This window comes from Eumetopias jubatus, unplaced genomic scaffold (genome assembly GCF_037043125.1).
Source record: "Eumetopias jubatus isolate StellerSeaLion01/CBP00866 unplaced genomic scaffold, mEumJub1_p1.0 scaffold_16, whole genome shotgun sequence".
Lineage (NCBI taxonomy): Eukaryota > Metazoa > Chordata > Mammalia > Carnivora > Otariidae > Eumetopias > Eumetopias jubatus.
In genome coordinates, this window is record NW_028274822.1 from 79,319,453 (window position 1) to 79,338,366 (window position 18,914).

General features: G+C 37.2%; 1 protein-coding gene across 5 annotated transcripts in view; it reads left to right on the top strand.

Moving 5' to 3' along the window:
* The window catches only part of TAOK3 (TAO kinase 3), a 190,983-nt gene that overhangs the window by 55,291 nt on the left and 116,778 nt on the right, over positions 1 to 18,914 (top strand). Inside the window, exon 1 of one of the 5 annotated variants that reach the window (XM_028116431.2) lies at positions 3,189 to 3,334. The exons of the other annotated variants lie outside the window; for them this stretch is intronic. The gene's annotated coding sequence lies outside the window, so the exon portion shown is untranslated. Of the gene's footprint in view, positions 1 to 3,188; positions 3,335 to 18,914 lie in introns of those variants that run through there. 5 annotated transcript variants of the gene reach the window in all.

Consider the following 18,914-nt stretch of genomic DNA (forward strand, 5'->3'; position numbering starts at 1 on the left):
ATACTTTTTTTTTATTAGCTAGCACTTAAAATATGAAAGCAATAAAGAATTAAGAAATAATATGTACAGCATCTTCCAGAAAGGTAGTCTAATTGAGAGAAACCAATTAATATGAAATAATATGAGATCTGCAAAGTAATATTAACATAGGAAAATTATACATAGAAGTCAGTGCAAAAAGAAAATGTTTACATCATTTTGTAATGGAATTGATTGATTCGGTCTTTCCTCACCTATTTTTTGCAGAATTGCTATCTGTCAAACATTGTTTCAGGCATTGGAAATGCAGTAGTGAACAAAACAGACTAAAAAACCTGCCCTTATAGAGTTTACATTCTAGAAGGGGAGACAGAAAATATACACATTATGCAGAGTACGTAGTATTTTAGAAGGTGATAAATGCTATGGAATAACAAAGCAGAGGAGATGGACAGGGAAGGGGGGCGGGGGAGGTTGCCATTTTAAGAAGGGTAGTTAGGGTCTATATATCTTTTATTAAACTTGGTATTAGTCTGTAGAAGCTGAAGTTGAAACAGGGCCAAACTCTTCTCCTTGGTGAAGGAAATGAAAATGGTGTCAGGTACTTCATTTATCTCTTTCCTGATTCTGGATGTGTTCTTTTATTTGTTTGGCTAGGTGTTTGACAAGTACCTGTGGCTTTTTGGTGGATCAGTTGGCCATTTAGATAAAATTGGGTAATGGTCTTAAAGATATTATTCCTGATTCCTAGTAGAGCACAGTTCCATTCATCTTCCCCTGAGCTGACAGCACACTGTATGCAGTTCTGAAAAACACTGTTATGGAATGATATTTCTGATAATGGGATTTGCACTTGTAGAAAAAGTTTTGCTCTGTCCTCTTAAAATCTTGAGAAGTAATCATAGTTAAGAAAAATCTGTCTGCCTCTTGCCAAGTCTATAAAACAAAATTGATCGAGGTATTGGCATTGAATTGTTGGCATTGCTTATTCATTGAGTGACTAATGTGCAGATGTTTTCTTTTTCAAGCGTATCTAAATATCTTGCTTTGCCACAGTTTTAGAAAAAAATGACTAAGTATTGGCTGTCCTTGTCTCTTCCCCTTCCCTGACCCCTTCCCTCTTACCTGTAGGCAAGCATAGGTCTCTACTTACCTGTAAAAACCTGTTCTTGACCTGTTCTCTCTTTTGTTTCACTCTGGTGTGCCTATAAACGTTTTCCCCCTGCCTTCGTTTCCTTCACTCCCTACCACAGACCCAACCCAACCCTATTCCAGCTACCTGCAACAGTTTTCTCAAAGATCATCAGGAGGTCCATTGTGCCAACTTTAATGATCTTTTCTGAATCTTAACTTTAACACTTAATCCTTTCGGAGGATCTCCTACCTCTCATTATCTTCCTTAAGTGAGATAAATGAAAGCATATCATAATACCTGACTCAAGAAAGTCCTCAACAAATGTTGGTTGAATCTGAACTGAATATGATTTTACACTGTCTTGGTTCTATTCCAGCCCAACGTTTTATGCCTTGTAGATACTCAGTGTACTTTGTATTTGTTTTATGTATGAATGAATGCATGAACCTATCACTTCTCTGTCTCTTTGCATGGTTCTTCTTCTTTCTGACCTCAAACATATGTTTAAGAACTTATATATTAGTCATTGTGCTAAAGGCTTTATATTCATTGAGTCACTTATTTCTCACACCCAGTTGATATGGAAGTTATTTCTCCTTTACAGATGAGGAAAATGAGGTGTAGAACTCTTACATGACTTATTCACCTCACACAATTAGCTAGTACATGGTGAATCTACCAATTAAACTAATTGAGATTGTTCTAGAGGACTCAAATATTAACTCTCTGCCCTTTACATTTGGCTTTCCCTTAATAAAGTCTACCCATTCTCCCAATTTCAGTTAGCAGTTGTATGCTAGTGACATCGAAATGGATGCCTTGATGTTCTATCCCATTTCTCCCAACTGCTTGCACTGGGCTGTCTTGCTACTTTGTTGAACTCAAGACTGTTTAAAACAGACCTCATCAGTGTGCCCTCAAATGGTACTCCCTTTTAGTGATTTAGTCAATGACATTCTCATCATCCTAATCACTCAGACTTGAAACCATCTTTAACTTCTCTTTTTCATTTCCTTATCCTAATTCACATCAGCTGATACCATGTTAATTCCCAAGGGATACACAGATACATGACTAATCCTTACACGTGTCTGCTACAGGTAGCAAAGTTGATCTGAGAAGTGTCTTCATTACTTCCCTTTCGTTAACAATTTACTTATTCTCTGTCATTTTAGAAACATACCGTGGAAAAACTAAGAGCTGTTGGGAATTTTATATTTATTGGAAACTTCTTCCAGAATCTTACATAACTGGAAAAATGACACAGGTCACTCTAGATTCCTTCCTTGATCTGTACAGAAAGCCATGTTTTCTTTTGTTTTTTTTTCCCCTCTGCTTAGATATGAGTGAATAGAAACAGTGACAAAAGACATCCACTAGAAAAACATCACACAAAAATTTTATTTATTTATTTATTTAAGATTTTATTTATTTATTTGACAGAGACATAGCAAGAGAGGGAACACAAGCAGGGGGAGTGGGAAAGGGAGAAGCAGGCTTCCCGCTGAGCAGGGAGCCCGATGCAGGGCTCCATCCCAGGACCCTGGGATCATAACCAGAGCTGAAGGCAGACGCTTAACGATTGAGCCACCCAGGCGCCCCAACACACAAAATTTTAAAAGAGGCATTTTGTCCATATGTAATTCTATGGAAGTTAAAAGGAATTAGTCTGAGAAGAAATAAATATCATCTCCAGCATTTCTTACATTTGCTGCACTCATTATTGTCATGCTTTGAACTCAGATATTCTGACCACAGCTTCAGGCTTTAGTAACTGCAAATTGAAATGAAAAAGAAAGCATCTTTGCTGAATCATGAAGAATTTCATGAATTCTTCTTGCTTTGAGGAGGAGTCTAGTTACAAAATACAAGGTTAGTTGTGGTGAGAAAGGTCCTTAAAACTTCTACAAAACACTTAAGCAAATGTATTATTATCAGGTTCCCTCTACCAGGCACTTTGCTAAGTGCTAAAATTTGTTCTTTTTTTCAGCTTCTATCAGCTGTTTTGCTTTGATGTCTCCACCTCTTTGCCACTTTAATCAAGCCTTCCTGATGATGACATTTGCTTCTACTTATGGCACTGTACATCTAACATTTATCAAGTGCCAAGGAAACCCAGGGAGGTTTGAGTACTAGTGAAGAAGAAACAAAAATGTGAACCTGACTAAAACATCCATACTGGAAGAACTGGATTTGGTCATTTCCGGCTGTAGGAAGGAGGTGAGAAAGAGGAAGGGGGCTGTCCTTAAAAAGGCAAAAGATGAGCAGAGAATGAGGACACAATTGTTGAGGAACAGAAAGAATAGCAGAAATTTAGGAAGAAAGAAGCACTTGGCAAAATATCCTTCAGTATACTAAAGATTTTTCAGTGTGTGTATATTTAATGTCATGAGGTTATTTAGAAAACTGGCTCTGGGCTCATCTTTACTTACAGTGAGTCTTATATTTGAGAGCTGGCTTCACTATGATTAATCCTCTCCTCTTTGGTACTCAGCCTCCACCCCGACACACAGACACAGTCTCTGAGAATTATCTCCTTTTTCACTTGAAATTCAGCTCACATTTCCTTACTCAGACTTTTGGAAGTTACCACTCAGACAGATGCAAATTCAGTATTATGCCTGCCAAAATGCGCAGAAAAGAGACTTTCTTTTACACCTTCCATCTTTTGAGCTTTTGGTCCTGCTCTTTCAATCTTTGCTAAATAGTAAATGGGGAGATTGTTGTTCAGATGAACACGAGTGCATTTGCATTACTGAGCTTGCTGTTTCTAGTTCTAAAGAGATGCTTTACAATTTTCTTATCAGCAAAGGAATCGCCTTGATTTCCTTTGATGATGTTTCCCTGATGATATTCTAGAACTAACTAGCACAGAAGCAGTTCATACATACCCTCATGAAATGGCTCTTGCCCAGCAATCCTGCCTGATTTGTACATATTAGGCTTTAATTACAGGGTTAAGAGGATGGATGGAGAAGAAAGCAAAAAATACCCACTGTCCCCAAATCGAGCTCTATCAGCTCAGCTTGACTCCCTCAACAGAGACTTGGCAGGAGGAATACTTTTATATCATGACTGTTTTTAGCCCTAGCTGCCAGCCATGAAGAATAAACACTAAAAACAAAACAAAACAAAAAAAACCTTAGTAATTTAAGCTGAACACAAACAGAACTGTGTTAATAATAGGTCACAAAATTGTGAGAAACCTTAAGTACCTAGACCTATGAAAAGCATCTCAAAACACATTTTGTGCCTTTCTTTTGATTTGCTATTAAGAGCTATTATCTTTTTTTTAATGGGTACCATATTCTGATCTCAAGATAGCTGTGAAAGGCAAAAAGTCGTGAGTCTAAGTGTTTATATTAAGTTGAGAGAAATTTACCTATGTGAAGGAGAAAACCAATGCTGAAATAAATGAATATTTTTCAAAGGTTTTGGAAGATTTTAATGTTTTATATATTTGAGGAATTCTATTTTTTGTTTAACTTTTTTAAGCATAATTATCCTTTCAATTTAATCTTATATTTTTAACTACCTGGTCTTTAAAAAAAGCTAGGGCCAGTATAACTGATGTATTTAAAAGTTGTCGTATGGGCTAATGACCTACTGAGAGATGGCAAGGTTTTAAATGAGAAAACCACTTTTGAGTAGTAAAGTCGTCCAAATTAAACTACCAAAATTAGTGCTCCCTTTCTAACTTTAACGCTTCCATGTATACTGATTAAAATGAAATTTTTTGGAGCATTGGAAGGTAGAAAAAAATGGAGTTTTTAAATGTGTTTTTCCTTTTTTATTTGATTAAGTTTAAATAGTTGATTGGTTGAATAGTTCTGATTAAAGGTGTTGCCTTGAAAAAAAATCTGGTTTTATAAAAATGGGATTGAATTTATGGGGGCAAGGGTGGATGAAGAGAAATTAGTAGGAACAACTTTATGAAAATCTCACATCCCCTTTGCAGCTTTCAGCTGCCAAGCATGGTCTTTTCCTTTCCTATGAATATAAATATACATTTTTAAATCATAAAAATATAGTGATAGAAGAGCGTTGTTTTTACAACTTTATTTTGTGCCTTGCAATTCAAAGCATAGTCCATGGACCAGCCATAATGGCCTGGAAGTTTGTTAGAAATACAGGTTCTCTGGCCTCAGTCGTACTGACGCTCCGAATCTGCATTTTAACAAGATACCCAGGTGGTGGATGTCCATCAAAGTTTGAGAAATACTGAGCTAGGATTTGCAATTTGGAGCTGAAAATCTCAAGATTAGTAGCTAGATTTCCCTTTTATTTTTAGTGACCTCTGTAAGCATGTAAAAGTAGCATTAATTGGGTCATTTCAGACTAATGTCTTTACCAATTAATAACTTACTATACCAATTAATAACTTATTGTGAGAGTACCTTGGAATTTGAGAGGCTTTGTAAGGAAGGGTTAAAATATGAAGCGACTCCTGGTTTCTGAGAAATAGTTTGGGTTAAAATAAAAACCACCTTATATTTGGGCATATACGCTGGCATTACGAACTATATCCACATTCCCAAATATTATTACATTTTTGTTATACTTTAAAAAGTGTGCTTTATCTAAATAGACACTAGTTCTTTTGGATTCTTAGTAGGATTTAGCGGATCACTTTTTATCATGTTATTGATTCCAGTATAAGAATATAATTTGAGGGGTGCCTGGGTGGCTCAGTCGGTTAAGTGACTGAGTCTTGATTTCAGCTCAGGTCATAATTTTGGAGTCGTGCGATCGAGCCCCATATGGGGCTCCACTCAGCACGGAGTCTGCTTGAGATTCTCTCTTTCCCTCTGTCCTTTAGAAAAAAAAAAGTATAATTTGGGTATCTCCTTGTATTCTTCTAACAAATGTTTGTTGAGTGTCTATTATGTATGAGAGAATGTAGCAGTGAACAGGACAGGAAAGAAACAACAACAACGTAAACAAATAAAATAACTTCAGATAAGTTCAAGTACTATGATGTAGAGAAAACAGAATGATGATAGTCACTGAGAAGGAGAAAAAGCACTTTAATAAGGATGCTTTGAGTGGGTCCTCTGAGGTGGTCATATCTGAGCAGAGATCTTAAAGCCATACCCCTGGCATTTCTGATTCCCATCCTGCTCTACTTTTTTCTTCTTCCAAAGTACTCATCATTCTTTTAATACAGTAATTTACTTTACTATGTTTATTGTTGTCTACCCCTCGCCACAAAAATTTAAGCTCCACAAGTTAGGGAGTTTTGTTTCTTCACGTGCTTAGACTGGCACATGGTCAGGCACTGAATAAATATTGTTTAGTGGATTATGAATTATATTGAAACTGCTGTTCAAGTCAGCCTGCCTAAATGCATATTTAAAAATGACACTGTGCTTCTAAAGAGCAGAAGAGAAGGCTCACTTCTGTATGAAGGAAAAGCTCAAGGAACTTACTTTCCAGTTGAGGAAACAAGTATGTTCACAGTAAACCGTTAGTTTAATATCAGCTATAGATGATACATGTTATAGTAAGAGTACAAATAAAGTGCCATGGTAATTTTGAATTTTAACTGTCAGAGGTAAGGAAGAGAGGTGGAATTTAACTGGGTCTTAAAGAAGCGATAGGATTTTGACTTGTAAAGAAACAAGATATTCCACTCTTAAGTAAAGGGCACAAGCAGTGCTGAGACTGAAAGTATCTAGCACATTTAAGGAATAACTGGGTAGCTAGCAAACTTGCATTGGAACCATATCGTGGCAGCTTTGAGTATCTTTCTGTGGAGTTTGGCTGTCTTCATCAAAGATCTCTGAATAGCAGTGTGATACTATTAGAGCTCTTTGTCTCAGGAAAATGACACTTTGGACCATGTATGGGAGAGGTTGGAAACAAGAAAATTTAGGAGACATTTGAATTTACTATAGGTGTCATTATTTGCTCATGTGACTCATCTCTCCTTCTACATCTAAAACAGCTAAAGGATAAAACTTTCCCATGTACTGCTAACCTTCTTCTGAATATTAAATTCGGGTCCTGTTACGCTTTCTCTACCCCTCAAAGTTGATTTAAGGACATGGAGATACCCCAAGTCAGTTGTTGTAGGAATGTTTACTTTTAAGAAGTTGAATATTGGATTTCAGTGTTTGCTTGAATAGATAGAGATTCATACACTTTTGAAAGCAGTCCTACGGGAGAGAACTGTTGAAGCGGGATAAGGCAACTCTCAACAGGAGGAAACTGCTCTAACATGTATTCTGCCAACGTGTATCGGTGCTTGCCCTACCTGCCAGTGGCAAAGCAAAATTAAACGTGACTAAGAATGCTGAGTTACGCTTTCAACATTGGAAATTAGGCAAGAGTTTCAAGTTTTAAATGCTAACTTTCTAGGGTATAAATGCATCTCTGAAAGTCCCAAGACAGGATTACCTCAGAAGATTTTAGATACTCAGGCTTCTCTTGCCTTTATTAGGCACACTACTCTTTACTGAACAAAAATTTTCAGTGATGACTCTGACTTTTTTTTAAAGTACAAAGTGAAAAAGTTTTAGATGGGAGGGTCTTGATCTAGTTTGGCCTTAGGCAAAGCAAATCAAAATAATTAAGCTGTTAGCATTCAAGAATATTGTAGGCTAGATGGAATCCTTTATATTTATCGAGTTATTAATTTCTGAAATCTCTCATACAGTGATTTAACTGAAAACTGCTATGATGGTTAAGAGAGTGGGCTTGAGGTTAGATAGTCTAGATTTGAATCCCAGCTCTACCATACAGTAGGTCTCTGAAGTTTGACCTCAGATTTTTATCTGTAAAATGAGATCAATAATAATAACTTAGTGTTGTGTTAAGGCTTAAATGAGGTAATGTACAGTGCCTAGCACATACTGAGATTGAATAAATATTAGTATGCTGATGGTGTTGTTGATTATATTAAGCCAGGCCCTACTAACAAAAGTAACTCCTCTTTCTATCTTTAGTGCCTGTAGTAGTCTAAAATAAATGCTTGTTGATTTTCTCTATTATATTTATTCTAAAATTAGTTCATTTATCAAAGGTGACAATGAATGAATATTCAAAAATCCTAATAAAAGACTGAATGATGTCCTATAAACCAATATAAATGATATTTTGGACTTGCTAACTGAAGACAGGCCTCAGTAATGGATTCTAAACTACTTACTGGAAGGATATCATGTATTATATGACTGTGCATGAGAAAAAAATATTGCATAGTAGGATTAAGTTTTTGTTTAATGTTGTTTTCACTTTTTTCAAATGAATACATACAGACTTGGACTCCAAAGGGTTTTCTAGATGTTAAAATAGGATGATATCAACTGCCAGTTTTTTAAGATATCCATTAAAACAGATAGGTTCTTGGGGCGCCTGGGTGGCTCAGATGGTTAAGCATCTGCCTTCGGCTCAGGTCATGAACCCAGGGTCCTGGGATCAAGCCCCCCCATCGGGCTCCCTGCTTCTCCCTCTCCCTCTGCCTGCCACTCCCCCTGCTTGTGAGCTCTCTCCCTAATAAATAAATAAAAATCTTAAAAAAAAAAAGATAGATTCTTGAACAAGTAAGTTGAGAGTAGTGATAATTCTGAAATTATTAATATTTAGGTACCATGTAGTTCAATAAAATGCCAAATTTCCACAATAAAGATCAGGTTCATTTTAGGTAAAGCATCCTATAGAAATATTAATTTAAAAAACACATTAAGGAGTGATGGCTACTTGCTTAACAAAAATATTTGCTATAATATTCCTTAAAATAAAAAATGTTTTAGTACATTTGATATATGAATTAGTGTAATTCAACAGCATATTTTGGCCACATGCAGTGGACCAGCCAGTATGTTAGACACTGGTGATTTAAATGTGACCCCTGCCCTCTAGCCGTTTATGGTAATGTCTAGCAGACATTTACCAAAGATAATCTAAATCTTGTGTCTATACCACATAAATGAGAAATGTTTATAGCATCCTTCTGTGGGGAAAAAAAACCACCCCAGTTTAGGGGAGAATAAGGACAGTTTCCCTGAAGTGGTACTATCTGAGCAGATTCTTGAATGAATTCTAGTTATCTAGGAAAAAGGAAAAGAAACAAAGTGCCAATAGGTACTTCTTGATATCCCAAGGAAGTAGTTTAAAATAGCGGGGGCATTCAATGTGAGGCCCTGGAGCTACTAAGGACAAGGTTCAAGAGCAGATCACAGAGGATTTCATTTGTCATCTATCTACAAGGAGCTTGGATTTTATTTCCTGTACGTGATGGGATTAAAGGGTTTTAAGCTGGAGAGTGGCATGGTCAGATTTTACTTTCAGGTTGATAATGCCTGGCAGTAGTGTAGGGGATGGATTCCATTCATAAACAGCTTTAGAGAGTTTTTATTAATCAGGTGGTACATAGAGAACTGATAGAGTTCATTCGGTTTCTAAATTTCAAGTAAATCACTCAATCATGAAGAAATTGCTTTAAATACCTGAACAAGAAAATGCTTGTAATCACTTATATCTTGTGGAATTTATGCATTTGACATTCATATTCAGAGGCAGTATTGTTGAAAGATCAAATAAATGTTAATTGGAAAGAGGGAGGTGGGTGGCTTAGTCATTAAGCATCTGCCTTCGGCTCAGGTCAGGATCCCAGGGTCCTGGGATCGAGCCCCGCATCGGGCTCCCTGCTCGGCCGGAAGCCTGCTTCTCCCTCTCCCACTTCCCCTGCTTGTGTTCCCTCTCTCGCTGTGTCTCTCTGTGTCAAATAAATAAATAAATAAAATCTTTAAAAAAAAAAAAAGAGTCTTTGGAAAGAGATTTTAGGTCAAGATTTTAGATTTAATCAAGTATGTGTACTCTAATTACTGCATTTATGTGTGTTTTTACATTATTATTATGAAATCATTGTAAACTTTTTCTTCTAGTTCAAAGAATAGTATTTCTCCCCAGTTCTTTGAATTATCAAGATATATTTTTTAAAAGAAGAGGATTATCAAATGATCAGTTTAGAGAGCTACCTGGAAAAGAATAAATTTTCACTATTAATTTAGTAACCATTTAAATATTGTCCAAATCTTAGTCCAGAAATTCATTAAGGAGGCTCTCTGAGTCTGCTCATGCTGCTATAACAAAATACCACAGACTGGGTAGCTTAAGGAACAGAAATTAATGTTTTCTCATTGGAGTCTGGGAAGTCTAAGATCAAGGTACCAACAGATTAAGTTTCTAGTGAAATCTCTCTTCCTGGCTTGCAGAATGGCTGGCTACCTTCTGGAGTTGTACTCAAATGGCCTATCCTCTTTGCCAATGTAAGAGAGGAAGGGAGGGAGGGAGAGCGGGGTAGGGAGGGAGTGACAAATGGAGAGAGAAAGAGAGAGGAAGAGGGAGGGAGAAAGAGATGAGAAGGAGATCTTTCTCAGATTTTCACTGAATTAGGGTCCCACCCTTATGACTTCAGTTAACAAAGTTACCTCCCAAAAGCTCTATCTCCATATACAGTCATTTTAGAGGTTGGAATTTCAAAATACTAATTTGGGGTCAGGGGAAAGACACAATTCAGTTCATAGCAGAGGCCAAGTGTACCTTTTCCAAAGAAGTAAATAGAAGTATATACAATTAAAATTTTGAAGTTTTAAATCTGATTGTGCTTAAGGAAAACTTTTATTTTCAGGGCAATAAAGTGTAGACAGGATAAAAATAGTCCCCAAAAAACACAAAAAGAACTTGCTAATAGCTGTGACATTTTAGAAAAATTGCATGCCAGATAATCCTTCATTAGCTCTAAGAAGATTTATTTTCAAAGCTCTTATTTCTGCATGTTCTATTATCTGCAGTGTCTGGCATTGTAATCCTATAGCAGGGAGTCAGAAGTTATAAATACAGGGCTCTCACAGTGTCTTCATGTATTTGGTGATCAGTGGCAGGTAAACTTTGCAGAGACTAAAGGTGTTTACATCTTGGGTTTTTCTTTTGTTTGACTTGGGAACAATTAAAGTGAAGATTGCTGGGAATTTTGGTTATATTGAACTCAGGGCATTTGTGTGTGTGTGAATCCTGATACAAGATTTTAAATGGAGCGATTTGCTCCATTTAGGGTTGGAATAGAACTTAGAAATTGTGTTAGCTAGCCCCAAGACCAGGAAATTGAGGCTTAGAGAAATTAAATAACTTGATCAATGCCACAGAGCCATTTAGGGACCAATATGGGACTAGGATCTATGATTTCTGTCTTCCACTTCAGAGTTCTTCCACTGTACCATGATGCTGCTCCCCATCATGATTGGCAAGTATTCTTTGATCAGGAATTCAATCTAGACTATAATGGCACAAGTACCAAGTCATTAATATTAAAGTACTTAAAAGCAAGTTAACTTCCTTGAGCCCATCTTAGATACATTTTAAATCTAAAATTCTGATTACAAAAAAATGTAAAAAATATATTAAAAATATATATTAACAATTAAAAGATCAGTTGGTTCACTTTATTGCACATATTTTCTTTTTTAAAAATACATGTCCAAAGACAGGGTACTTTTTTTTTTCATAACTGGGTGAAGCAAAAGCCAGTCATATAAAAATCTAACTTTTATTTCTAATAGTATTCTTTTGACTATTCATCTCAATTTGTAGACTTAGGGAAGTCATTTTATTTATTTATTTATTTTTTAAAGATTTTATTTATTTGACAGAGACACAGCAAGAGAGGGAACACAAGGGGGGCAGTGGGAGAGGGAAGAAGCAGGCTCCCCACGGAGCAGGGAGCCCAATGCGTGGCTCAATCCCAGGACCCTGGGATCATGACCTGAGCTGAAGGCAGACGCGCAACGACTGAGCCACCCAGGCACCCCTTTTTGTTTATTTTTTAAAGATTTTATTTATTTATTTGACAGACAGAGACATAGCGAGAGAGGGAACACAAGCAGGGGGAGTGGGAGAGGGAGAAGCAGGCTTCCCGCTGAGCAGGGAGCCCGATGTTGGCCTCCATCCCAGGACCCTGGGATCATGACCTGAGCCGAAGGCAGACGCTTAACAACTGAGTCACCCAGGCGCCCCAGGGAAGTCATTTTAAACCTTTTGATTGAATGGAGTAAAACGGAGAGAACGCCTAATTATAGAAATATGAAGTTGACTTAGCATTCACTAAGAATTCAACTTCAAAATATTTCCCCAAGATTTTATTCTCAGTCTTCTTTTTTCTCTCCATTCCTTACCTGAGTTACCATAGTTCCTTCTTGAGTTTCTTATCTACCCTATACAAATAATTCCGGATCTGAATGACTAGCTGTCATTTTCCCTGAATTTCAACCTTCATTTCTTGCTACTTGCTGCATATCTCTCCCTGGATGCCTATCTAGCACTTAAAAGTCACTTTGGCAAGAAAACACTCATCATCTTTCTACCATTGAATTTGTCCCTTCTACTAAATTCCCTGTTTTTGTTCACAGAACAATTATCTCCTCTACCACTTGTTCTTAGAGCCTCAGAGCTAACTTTGACTCCCATGTCTTTTCCAGGCTATTCAGCCAGTCAATTGCTGGCTCTAAGCTATGTTATTATTGTGTTATTCTTGCATCCAGAGTCATGGTATCTGCCTTCTGCTTTCAATTTTATTGCCAACTTCTGGGATAAGACTGTTATTCTTTCTACTTTGGTAGCCCTAACCTGACCTCCCCGATCTAGTCTCCTATTCCAATTCGATCTTTTAAAAATATTTTTTACTTACTTTTTTCATTACAAAGTAATATATATTCAATGGAGAAAATATAGAAAATACAGAAAGGTAAATAGAAAATGTTTATATTCCCAATACCCAAAGATAACTGCTATTAACATTTTGGTCTATATTCTATCAATTTTTTTTCTATGATGTATGCATAATATTTTAAAAAAAAATCTTCCCAGTTGAGCCTGACTAGTGTATTATTCTTGAATCCTGAACCTAATTTAAAATGTGTTTTCATCATTTACCAAAAAAGCATAAAATCCTTTGCCTGATATTCAAGATCCTTGAAAATCTGGACCCAACAGACTCTTCCACCTTGTTTCCAAAGGATTCTTGTCCCAAATCTGTAGAACTGAAGTTACTTGCCATTTCCTAAAATGCTGCAACCTCTCATCATATGCTTACAGCATTTCCAGAAAATTCTACCTGTTCTTTGCAAAGCAGTCCAAATGTCATGTACCCGTCAATCACCGGCCCATCCCCACCCCCTATTCCTTAGAGAATTGGAAGTTCTGTTTCCTCATTTGAACTTCTGCACTACATGTAACATTCACTGGTCCTAGATAATTAGTTTCTGCATTACATATCTTTCAACACCTAGCATGATGTCTTAAGCATAATGGGTATCTAGTAAATGTTGAGAATGAATGAATAATTGAGCACTACTTCAGGTTCACTACACCTCTTACTAAACTTATGAGAATAAGATATTATAGATACAGAAGAAGCTTAAACAAATAAAACTTAGGCTAGAAGGAATTGATTAAGGAGACAGAATTAGATACTGGAATGCTACAAATCCAAGTTTATCACTTAGCTTCTGAGTTGTGATGTGGTTTTGGATCATTAATGAGTAGATTTTTTTTTTAAAGATTTTATTTATTTATTTGAGAAAGAGAGAATGAGAGATAGAGAGCACGAGAGGGAAGAGGGTCAGAGGGAGAAGCAGACTCCCTGCTGAGCAGGGAGCCCAATGTGGGACTCGATCCCTGGACTCCAGGATCATGACCTGAGCCGAAGGCAGTTGCTTAACCAACTGAGCCCCCCAGGTGCCCAATGAGTAGATATTTACAGTGTGAGTTGCCCATTGCTTGATTATCCTGTTTTGAATAGAAGGGGGGCCATGTTACTCCTTCTGCTATGGATATGAAAGAAGTACAGGTAGGTATTTCTTTCTCAGTTGCCTGGCAGCTAGCATGTGGACATAAGACCTTGGTCAATCAGATACTCCCACCCAGGACCATGAATCTTGATAGCTCAGGGCACAACAGAGATAGTTTGTGGCAGTTGTGAAGGGGTTAAGAGTCCAGTACAGCAAAAGCAAGTAGCTGTGGCATCTCAGACATTTACTGTGGCATGATCTTGAATGTGTATTTGCCCTTTTAAGGGCCTGCCCATTTTCTGAGCTTTCTGGTTCATTCTGTGAGATAGCCTATTCTGATGTGTGTTTTCCAAAACCACCAAACAATTAACTCAGTTCTGACACTATGTATCTGGAGGTAGCTTCAGACCCCAAAGGTTAAGGGCTCAGTCCCATAAGACTGCCCCCTGTGCCCCCCACTTAAGATGCCTGCTGCAAGCCCAAGTTGTTACCTGTGCTTCTGACTCACCAGCTACATATTGGAGGTTCCCAATAACCCCTCCTAGTTTCAATTAATTGGTTATAGTGGCTCACAGAAATCACAGAAACATTTACTTGTTTACCAGTTTATTGAATATTATAAAGGATACAGATGAACAGCCAAATGAAGAGGTATATAGGGTGAGGTCTGGAAGGGGCCTCTGCACAGGAATTTTTTAATGGAGGGGGAAAATAATATCCATTAAGAAACAAAAATAATGGATATATTTACTTTTTAGATCACATAAAGGCTTTTATTTAAGATCTTGTTTATTTTGAGAGAGAGAGAGTGCACACACGAGTTGGAGGAGAGGAAAAGAGAGAGGCAGAGAGAGAATCTCATGCAGACTCCACACTGAGCAAGGAGCCAGATGCAGGGCTCGATCTCACAACCCTGAGATCATGCCCTGAGTGGAAATCAAGAACCAGATGCTTAACCAACTGAGCCACTCAGGTGCCCCACACAAAAAGTCTTAAAAGGTGGCTCGGAAGAGTCGTCTTCATAATATTTAACATCAGTTGACCCAGGAGGAGACTAAAAGTTATCATTGTTATGGTAATCAATAAACCCCAGCCACTTCTGCATTATTTGCTGAGTAGAAATTAGATGACTTTAAGTTCCCTTTCCAGTTCTCCAGTGCAATGATATATGATCACAATGGGCTATATGATCATAGTGGCATAAAAAGCAACTAATACCCAGTTTTATTTTCAAAATGAAAGTACGATAAAAATGGTTTCTTACTTCAAAATAACCATTAAGTATTAGTGGCAGATAGTAGCAACAACTAATCAAAACAGTTTTCTGTTTCTTTCTTTAAAAACAATTCTCTTCAAGTCTGTATGGGTAGTTGTATTATAGTAGGGAGAAAAACTGGACTAGTTCTAACTTTGAAAAAGTCCTATCAGCTATTTGTACTTCATTTTTCATTGCTGTGAAATAAAGATTTTACCTGCCTCTACCCTCTGGGAGCAAGATAATAGGAATTTACATGGGCTGATTTACAGTGGGGTGTAAGTTTCAGAGCCCATTGTTTGCACCAGCCCCTTCTGAGGCCCTAATACTTTATGTGGGAATTTTGTAAAAATTTTTTTCTTAAATAGATCCCCAAATTTGTTGGTGCTTCACTCTACATAAGAACTGAATCTACCACTACATACTCAAGTGTTAAAAAAATATTTTGGAGCAATAATTACACAGAAGTCCAATTTTATGTTTGATTAAACTTTTCTTGATCATCCTCTAATATATAGCAAAATAGAAAAACTTTTTGGTGTTTTGAAGTCTGACTTAGGCAACTTGATTCAGAAGGAAGTTTTCTGGAGTGAGAAATCAGAAGACCTGGATTTTGATTTGGGGTAACACTACTACATAGGTATGATTTGACACTTTTCTGAGATTCAGTTTAAAAAAAAAAAGTTAAAATGTCTGAGCTTTAAAATCTTTCCAATATGAAACACTGTGATTCTTACTCCCTAATGCTAAAATATTGGGGTTTTTCAAACTAGTTGGCTTCAGGTTTATTGTTGAAGTAGTGTGACTACAACATTGAAAGTCAACTAAGATCTTCTGTGAATCATCTTTCTTGAAAGTTTCTGGGAAAAGGGAAATCATGAAAAATATTTCTACTCTCTATCAAGCGTTGTTCCTTATATTAAGTTAGGATGTCTATGAAAAATAATTTGATTATCATTGTTGAAAGATTTCCATTTCTTAAAGAGTGAAGAAAATTATTCTAGTTGCACATCTCTGTTGAAATCTTCTACTCTAAGCTGGCTGGATTGTTCAGTTGGCCCAAGGGCCCAAGACCAGAAATACTGCATTCTTGGCACAGTTCTCAGTTCTCACTATAAATGCAGTACCTGAGGTTGCAGGAGGTCAAGATAGGGGGAAAAAATAATTCCATGCATATCATTTAATCTTCAGTTAATTCTTAAAATGCAATCCTCTTGAAGGAAAAATGTCCTTGTTCATGTTTTGAGGGAAGGATGAATTTAGAGATCACTTTAAAAGTAAGACTGGGATGGAAAAGGGAAACAGATTTCAGCAGACTTTTATAGAGTACCTGCTATATAAAGATGTCACAGGGCCCAGCAATTTGACTCTTAGGTATATAATCAAGAGAAATGAAAATGTATGTCCACACAAAAAATTGTACAACAAGCAATTATAATAACATTATTCATAGTAGCCAAAGTGTAGAAACAACCCCAAATGTCTATCAGCTTATAAGTTGGTAAACAACATGTGGTATATTTATATAATGGAGTATTGTTCAGCAATAAAAGAAATTAAATACTGATTCATGGTACCACATGAATAAGCCTTCAAAACAGCATGCCAAGTGAAAGAACCCAGTCACAAAGACCATTCAAAGGAAATGTCCAGGAGAGGAGAATCTATAGAGACAGAAAGTAGACTAGTGGTTGCTTAGGAATGGAGGGGTGGTAGAGTAATAGCTAAAGGGCATAGGACATCTTTTTGTGGTGATGAAAATATTCTAAAATTGACTATGGTGATGACTGCATAAACCGGTGAATATGCTAAAAACCATTGAATTACAGAAGTGCCTGGGTGGTGATTAAGCATCTGGCTTCAGCTCAAGTCATAATCCCAGGATCCTCAGGTTGAGCCCCATGTAGGGCTCCCCACTCAGCTGGAGGCCTGCTTCTCCCTCTCCCTCTGCCCCTCCTCCCTACTCATGCTCTCTCTCTCTCTGTCTCTCTCTGTTGAATAAATAAGTAAAATCTTAAAAAAACAAAAACAAAAAAAAACTTTATATTGCTGAGTTGTATGGTGTGTGAATTATATCTAAAAAAATGCTTTTTAGAAAAAGGTATCATGAGATAGAATGATTAATCAAAACATAGGGTTAGACGTGTATCCTCCTCTGAAGAAGCCCTTGTCATACAGTAAGAGTACTAATATATATGTATTTAAAACTGAAGCAAAGGGGGAAAGTGGTAGGTCTTATACCAGAGATGATGTTCTCCTGGACTGTCAGAGTGGTTGGGATTTGGATATTCTAGTCAGAGGGAACAGCATAAGCAAATAAAAAGGTATGAAAATGTAACTGTATAGTAGTTCATTTTTCCTGATTATGGAGTTGAAGAATTTTGGTTAGAGTAGTGGTTTGAGGCCAGTTTTGAATGTTAGTTACATAAAGTTATTCTTTATACTGTAGGCTGTAGGGAGACATTGAAGGATTTTGAGCAGAGATGTGATATCTCACCTTTGCTTCAGGAAGATGATTATGATAATAGTGTTTTTAAGATGAATTCTGGGGGCGCCTGGGGGCTCAGTTGGTTAAGCGTCTGCCATCAGCTCAGGTCGTGATCCTGGAGTCCCGGGATCGAGTCCCGTATCGGGCTCCCTGCTCAGCAGGGAGTCGACTTCTCCCTCTGACCCTCCCCCCTCTCATGCTCTCTCTCTCTATCTCATTCACTCTCTCAAATAAATAAATAAAATCTCCAAAAGAAAGATGAATTCCAGAAAAGATAGACTAGAGTCTGACCAAGTAGAAGCAGAGGAAAAAGATAACAGAAGTGGAAAAAAGCAAAGAAACAGATACAAGGAAATATTTGAAACAGAATTGTGAATTAATTGTGACAAGGGCAGTGGAAAGATCAAAGTTAATGTAAGGTATAAGTGAGGGGAGAAGCCAAAAAGATATTTGAAAATATGGGGCTGGGGCTTGGAAAGGAGTTCAGCACAGTGTAATGCCTTAGCCTTATTGGAAACCATTGAATGGACAAGTTAGGAGAGCAGCTTGCAGTCACACATAGGGCTTTAGGCAAATACTTGGAATAAAAATACTTTTATTCTAAATAAAAAATACTTTTATTTAGAAATCAGAGAGGGGCACTTGCGTGGCTCAGTCGTTAAGCGTCTGCCTTAGGCTTAGGTCATCGTCCCAGGGTCCTGGGGTCGAGCCCCACATCAGGCTCCCTGCTCTGCGGGAAGCCTGCTTCTCCCCCTCCCACTCCCCCTGCTTGTGTTCCCCCTCTCTCTGAGTCTCTCTCTGTCAAATAAATAAATAAAGTCTTTTTTAAAAAAATAGAAATCAGAGAGAAGAAGAGAAATTGTAGGAGGAAAAATTTGGAAAAACAAGAAAAGACACTTTTATGGAATTCAAGAGACATTTATAAAGAAAGAAGGGAGCTTGTGGAATGGAAGAAAGCTGAGAACATCCCTTAGGTGTAATGGATAAACTTCAGAGTATACTTTTCAGCCTCAGTAGCATGTGCAGTCTTCCAGCAAGGGGGGAAAAAAAGATAAAACAGAGAAAATGTAATTCCTAGAAGTCATAGAACTTATTTTAGAATATTTATAGAGCTATGCAACCATAGAGAACATGTTTTAAGAAAATTATGTAAGAATGAAGTATTTAAAGAAAGAAAATACTGAGCATGCATGTCCATAGCATGTCCAAATGCCGTCCAAATGAATAGTTCCTCTTGCATTTGAAATTAGGACATGAGGATGTTAGTAA